The 6,458-nt window shown below is 41.0% G+C and overlaps 1 protein-coding gene across 1 annotated transcript in view; it reads left to right on the top strand.

The window, feature by feature from the left end:
- The first annotated feature begins 930 nt into the window (after window positions 1–930).
- LOC115281794 (schlafen family member 5-like) overlaps window positions 931–6,458 on the top strand; it is a 16,578-nt gene continuing 11,050 nt past the window's right edge. Inside the window, exon 1 of the mRNA XM_029927328.1 lies at window positions 931–1,070. The gene's annotated coding sequence lies outside the window, so the exon portion shown is untranslated. The remainder of the gene's footprint in view (window positions 1,071–6,458) is intronic.

Raw genomic sequence — 6,458 nt, 5'->3', positions numbered from 1 at the left:
GTTCTGAGCCTGCTTTACATCCTGTGTTTCTCTTTCTCTCTGCCACTCCGCTGCTCATCCTCTTCCTCTCCGCCGCAAATAAAGAAGCATTAAAAAAATTTTGGGGAGGAGAGAGTCAGAGAGATAGAGTGAGAGAGCAAGCATGTAACAGGCTCCAGGCTCTGAGGTGTCAGCACAGAGCCTGACTCAGGGCTTGAACTCAGGAACTGTGAGATCATGACCTGAGCCAAAGTCAGACATTTACCTGATGGAGCCAGTTTTTTAAAAATTGAAAAAAAAAGTTCTGGTCTGCTTAGAATTGCAAGCAGGACGGGATGACCTCTGATTTTTCTCTCCCCACCTCAATGCTCTAGTTACGGTCTCCAGCGGTTTGTTGTTCACATACATACTGAAACAGTTCCTTCACTTTGGGTCTAAACATATCTTAGGTTGATGGCTGGAGTAATAAAAGCATATTTGTGTTTTGAAAATGAGTGAGTCAATTGATGTCCAGAGAAAATATCCAGAATACGTGTAAGTGTAGCCTGTCTCTAGTGAAAAGCAATCTATCATTACAGATGACTGTTTTCCGGTGACAGAGGAAATATTTCTCAACGGTCTACCTACTGAATTACTCACAATTATATATTCATTGTGCTCCATCTTCAAAAGGAGTTGAAGAAGGAACTTGTTAAAGTCTGGCAAATTCACTTTCCAGGGTGTTTAATTAATGGGCGAACAAAATAGCCAAATGTATATGTGACACACTTGCAAAAATAACCTGGAAAAAATCCACCTGGTCAGAGTCTCCCAGCTCAGTATGGTTTAAGTTTCTTCTGAAAGTGAAACAGTGTATATACATCAGGATCAAAAAGGAAACCATTTCCAGAGAGATTAAGCAGTTGCATAACCCAGCCCTTCCCGCCAAAACACTGGCTCCGCCCCCCCAGGTCAGCTCTGAAAGCCTGTTCCCCAGATCTCTGATCAGTCTCCTCAGTCAGTCTGTCCTCTACACCACCTTCTGTCTCAGACCTCTGCGGGATTGTCTGCGCTGGAATCTTGCATCCTGTACCTGTGGCCTCAGCTGGAAGGTGAGTCCCGGTTCTTCCCTACTGTCTGTTTCCCTCACTCAAGAAAGAGTGGCCATAACATGTCCACCTCAGCCTCTCTTGCCTAAAGTGGATATATCTGGAAGAGTCAGTAGCCACAGAGTGGACATGCATCTTAGAATTTTGTGGCCCTTATTTGAGACCATTGTCTCTGTGGAACAGGCATGGCCTGGGTCTCACCAGGCAGGCTGTACTTACGTAGGTCATTAAAGGGTGTTGAGTCTGGGTCAGGGTGTTGATGAGAAAGCTCCTGGACACCTGCCTGTTCTGGGGTCTGCATCTTGACAAGGCCCATAGTGACCGTGGGAGCCAAGAAATGGGCAGCAAGCCTGAGCCTCACGACAAAACAAGTTCAGGAGGAACGCCCAGTTTTGGTTTCTTTGAAAAACGAAACTAGAATGTGCCCGCCTTTTTCAAGTTGCTTTCTTGGGGAACTAGGCTAGATGTGTTCTTTCTTTTAGATTTCGGTTTCCTAGAAAATGAAATTAGAAAGTTCTCATATCTTAATGCCTGCTTTCCCTAGCTTAATAGAAATTCACTATTTAAACACGTGAAAGCAAAGGCGAGTTAGTTCTGGTTTGACTTGAATAGAACTGTTTATCACAAAGAGAACAATGCCATAGAAAAATCTGTTTGGATTCACACCAAACTATTTTTTTAATGTTTTTTTAAATTTATTTTGAGAGAGAGAGAGAGAGGGCACCCGTGCAAGCAGTGGAGGGGCAGAGAGTGGGCGGGGTGGAGAGAGAGAATTCATGATGTTAGTGCAGAGCCTAATACAGGTCTTGAACTCAGGAGCCATGAGATCATGACCTGAGCTGATATCAAAGTTGGCCGCTTAACCAACTGAGCTACCCAGGTACTCCAGTATCCATTTTAAAAAGTTTGTAAATATAATTTATTGTCAAGTTAGCTAACACACATTGTATGCAATGTGCTCTTGTCTTCCAGGGTAGATCCCCAAGATCATTGCTTACATACAACACCCAGTGCTTATCCCAACTAGTACCCCCCTCAAAGCCCGTCATCCATTTTCCCCTCTCCTTCACCACCCCCATCAACCCTCTTTATTCTCTGTAATTAAGGGTCTGTTATGGGATTTCCTTCCCTCCGTTTGAAATTATTTTTCCCCTTCCCCTCCCCCATGGCTCTCCGTTAAACTTCTCAAGTTCCACATATGAGTGAAAACTTACGATATCTGTCTTTCTGACGGACTTATTTCACTTCGCATATGCCCTGCAGTTCCATCCATGTTGTTGCATCCATTCTCCATTTTTAAATCGGGTTGTTTTCTTATTATTGCCTTTCAAGAGTTCTATATCTAATCTAGCTACACATGATCAGATATATCATTTGCAGATATTTTCTTCTGGTCAGGTGCTTGTATTTTCATTTTCTTAACATGAATCTTTCAAAACGATGTTCTTGAAGTTCAACATATTAATTTTTTCTTTTATGCATTGTACATTTAGTGACATCGCTTAAAAAAATGTTTGCCAAACACAAAGTAAAAACATTTTCCTTGACTTTTTCCTCCAGAGGTTTTGAGGTCGAGAGACTGAATATACGAATGGACACTGGCCAGACCATATATAAACCAGAACTCTTGACCCACAATGCTGGAACAATCACCCCCAGAAGCCAAACCACAGCCCTAGCAGCAAAAGTGGCCAGGACTTGGTTGACAACTCCCAGATTCCCTGATGATTGCCCCCACTTCTAACTCAGAATGAACCAAAGAAAGCTAAATAGGCTTTCAAACCAGTCCCATAAGATGTGCCATTTCTAGGAAGCTCACTTACAGCTTCCCTAGAAGATCAGGGCTTACCCGAGCCCTCCCCGTCACTATAAAGCCTCCCCATCCCCCTGCCTGCCTTTGAGTCTCTGCCATCACAAGTGGCTGTCTCCCATGTCACAGTGCGCTCTGAATAAATAGCCTCTCATTATTTCCATTTGGGCAGTCTTCATTTATTTCTGCAGAGTTTTGGGTTTTACATTTAGATCTGTGACACATTTTTAATACATTTCTGTAAATGGCATCAAATATGAAATAAAGTTTGTTTCTTTCCCATGTGGATATCCAATTGTTCCAGTTCTCTTTGTTGAAAAAAACTTACACTTTCTCCACTCTGCGTCTTTGTTGTCCATATATATGTGGGTCTATTTCCAGACCCCTTCTTCCATGAATCTGTCTTTATGCTGGTTCCACACTGTGTTGCTTACTGTGACTGTATAATAAGCCTTGAAATCATTTAATATTAGTATTTCAATTTTATTCTTCTTTTAGAGAGATTGAAATTTAAAGTATCTTATATATTTACCCTTGTGGTTACCACTTGCAGTGTTCTTTTTGCTCTGTGTATAGTCATTTCCAATTGGTATCATGTTCCTCCTGCCTAAAGACTTTCTTTAGCATTTCTCACACTGCAGTTCTACTTCTAATAATTTTTTTCAGTTTTTATGTCTGAGAAAGTTTTTATTTCAACTTCTTCTTTTGATTAATTTTTAAAATTAAGATGGAATTCCTATAATTAAAATTAATCATTTTATTTTTTTATTAAAAAATTTTAAGCGTTTTTATTTTTGAGAGAGAGTGTGTGCATGTGGGAAGGGCAGGGGAAGGGCAGAGAGAGAGAGAGAGAGAGACAGGATGTGAAGCAGGCTCCAGGCTCTGAGCCTGTCAGCACAGGGCCCAACGTGGGGCATGTGTAATTTTGAAAGTCATAGTTTCATAAGACACAACAAGAAAGTCAGAGACCTCTTCCCCTTTACTGCTCTCTAGGCATCCTCTTGTCTCTTTGACTTTTTCATTCAGGATTATTTATATAATTTGTAAACGACATGCTTATGCTTACACACCTCCCCCTCCCCCTTTTAAATGCTGTCTCTTTCTGGAGATAATGACCTTGACCTCCACACTTCAATACCCTTCTCTCCCTACATCCTGTCAGTACGATTATGTCATCTTTTCAGTTCAGACCATATTCAGAGTTGATAATGTTATGACTGTCATTTTGTTTACAGCTACACCGTGTAATCAGTTATGGTTATGCTTTTTGATGCTATTTTTATTTAGTCTTAGAGTTATTGTTTTATATTTGTATTTACATGTTTTCCCAAGCCCCTATTACTAACTCAGCCCCAAACTCTACCTCTTTAGCTGGCTAACACATGGAGGATCCCATCTGTTGTATGGTCTCCATCCAGTGACGCCTGCAGCCATCTTGCCCCATTTTGTATAGTGATCCTCTGGGCCTGCCCCACAGCTGTCATTCTCGGGTCCCATCCAGAGAATTGTCTTTGCTTTTTTCTAATTTAAATCTTAGATGGTCAGCATACTGTGGAATACTGGTTTCAGGAGTAGAATTTATCCCTTACATACAACACCCAGTGCTCATCACAAGTGCACTCCTTAATCCCTATACCCATCTAGCCCATGTCCCACTCACATCCCTCCAGCAACCCTCAGTTTGTCCTCTATAGTCAAGAGACTCTTGTGGTTTCAGACACCTTTCCCTCCTTCCCATATGTTCTGTTCTGTTTCATAAATTCTACATATGAGTGAAATCACATGGTGGTTGTCTTTCTCTGACTGACTTATTTCGCTTAGCATAATTATACATTCTTGCTCCATCTACAGCATTGGAAATGGCAAGATTTCATTCTTTTGATGGCTGAGTAATATTCCATTATACACACACACACACACACACACACACACACACACACACACACATACATATATATACCACATCTTCTGTATCCATTCATGAGCTGATGGACATTTGGGCTCTTGCCACACTTTGGTTGTTGTTGATTATGCGGCTATAAACATTGGGGCGCATGTAACCCTTCCATTCTGGATTTTTGTATCCTTTGGGTAAATAACTAATAGAGCAATTGTTGGATCATAGGGGAGTTCTGTATTTAGTTTCTTGAGGAACCTCCCTAATGTAATCCAGAGTGGCTGCACTAGTTTGCATTGCTACCAACAGTGCAAGAGGGTACCCCTTTCTCCACATCCTCACCAACACCATTGTATCTGGTTAATTTTAGTCATTCTGACAGGTGTGAGGTGCTATCTTATCATGGTTTTGATTTGTATTTCCCTGATGATGAATGATAGTGAGCATCACGTGTCTGTTAGCCATCTGTGTGTCTTCTTTGGAAAAAGCTCTATTCATGTCTTCTGTCCATTTCTTACCTGGGTTGTTTGTGTTTTGGGTGTTGCATTTGATAAGTTCTTTACAGATTTTGAGTACTAACCCTTTATCAGCTATGTCATTTGTAAATTTATTATCGCATTCAGTAGGCTGCCTTTTAGTTTTGTTGATTGTTTTCTTTGCTGTGCAAAACCTTTTCATCTTGATGAAGTCCCAATAGTTCACATTTGGTTTTGTATCTCCAGCAATGTGTCTAGCAAGAAGTTGCTACGGTTGTGGTCAAGGACGTTACTGCCTATGTTCTGCTCTAGGATATTGATGGTAGGAAACCCATTGAGGTCTTTCATCCATTTTGAATTTATTTTTGTATATAGTGTAAGAAGTTTCATTCTTCTGCATGTTGCCGTCCAGTTTTCCCAACACCCTTTGTTGAAGAGACGGTCTTTTTTTTCCATTGGATATTTTCTCCAGCTTTGTCTAAGAATAGTTGAAAGCATAGTTGTGGGTTCATTTCTAGGTTTTCTATTCTGTTCCATTGATCTATATGTCTGTTTTGTGCCAGTACCATACTGCATTGATGACTACAGTTTTGCAGTAGAGCTTGAAATCCGGAATCGGGATACCTCCAGCTTTATTTTTCTTTTTCAGGATTGCTTTTGCTATTCAGAGTCTGTGATTCCATAGAAATTTTAGAACTTTTTGTTTTAGCCCTATGAAAAATGTTGTTGGTATTTGGATAGAGGTTACATTAAATGTGTAGATTTTTTTTGGTAGTATTTTACCAGTGTTTGTTCTTCCAATCCATGAGCATTGGATACTTTTCCATTTCTTTGTGTCCTCTTCAATTTTTTTCCTAAGTGTTCTATAGTTTTCAGAGTATGTACTGTTTCTTTCTCTCTCTCCGGTTCTTTTTTTCCCCCCCATAATATTTTATTGTCAAATTGTTTTCCATACAACACCCAGTGCTCTTCCCCTCAAGTGCCCTCCACCATCACCACCACCTGTCTTCCCCCTCCCCCCTCCCCCCCAACCCTCAGTTCATTCTCAGCTTTCAATAGTCTCTCAAGTTCTGCATCCCTCTCTCTCCCCAACTCTCTCTCCCTCCTCCGTTCCCCCTGGTTCTCCATTAGGTCTCTCTTGTTTTCCTGCTAGACCTATGAGTGCAAACATATGGTTTCTGTCCTTCTCTGCCTGGCTTACTTCACTC

The sequence above is a fragment of the Suricata suricatta genome, chromosome 17 (genome assembly GCF_006229205.1).
Source record: "Suricata suricatta isolate VVHF042 chromosome 17, meerkat_22Aug2017_6uvM2_HiC, whole genome shotgun sequence".
Classification (NCBI taxonomy): domain Eukaryota; kingdom Metazoa; phylum Chordata; class Mammalia; order Carnivora; family Herpestidae; genus Suricata; species Suricata suricatta.
This window is presented reverse-complemented; position numbering and strand designations above follow the sequence as displayed.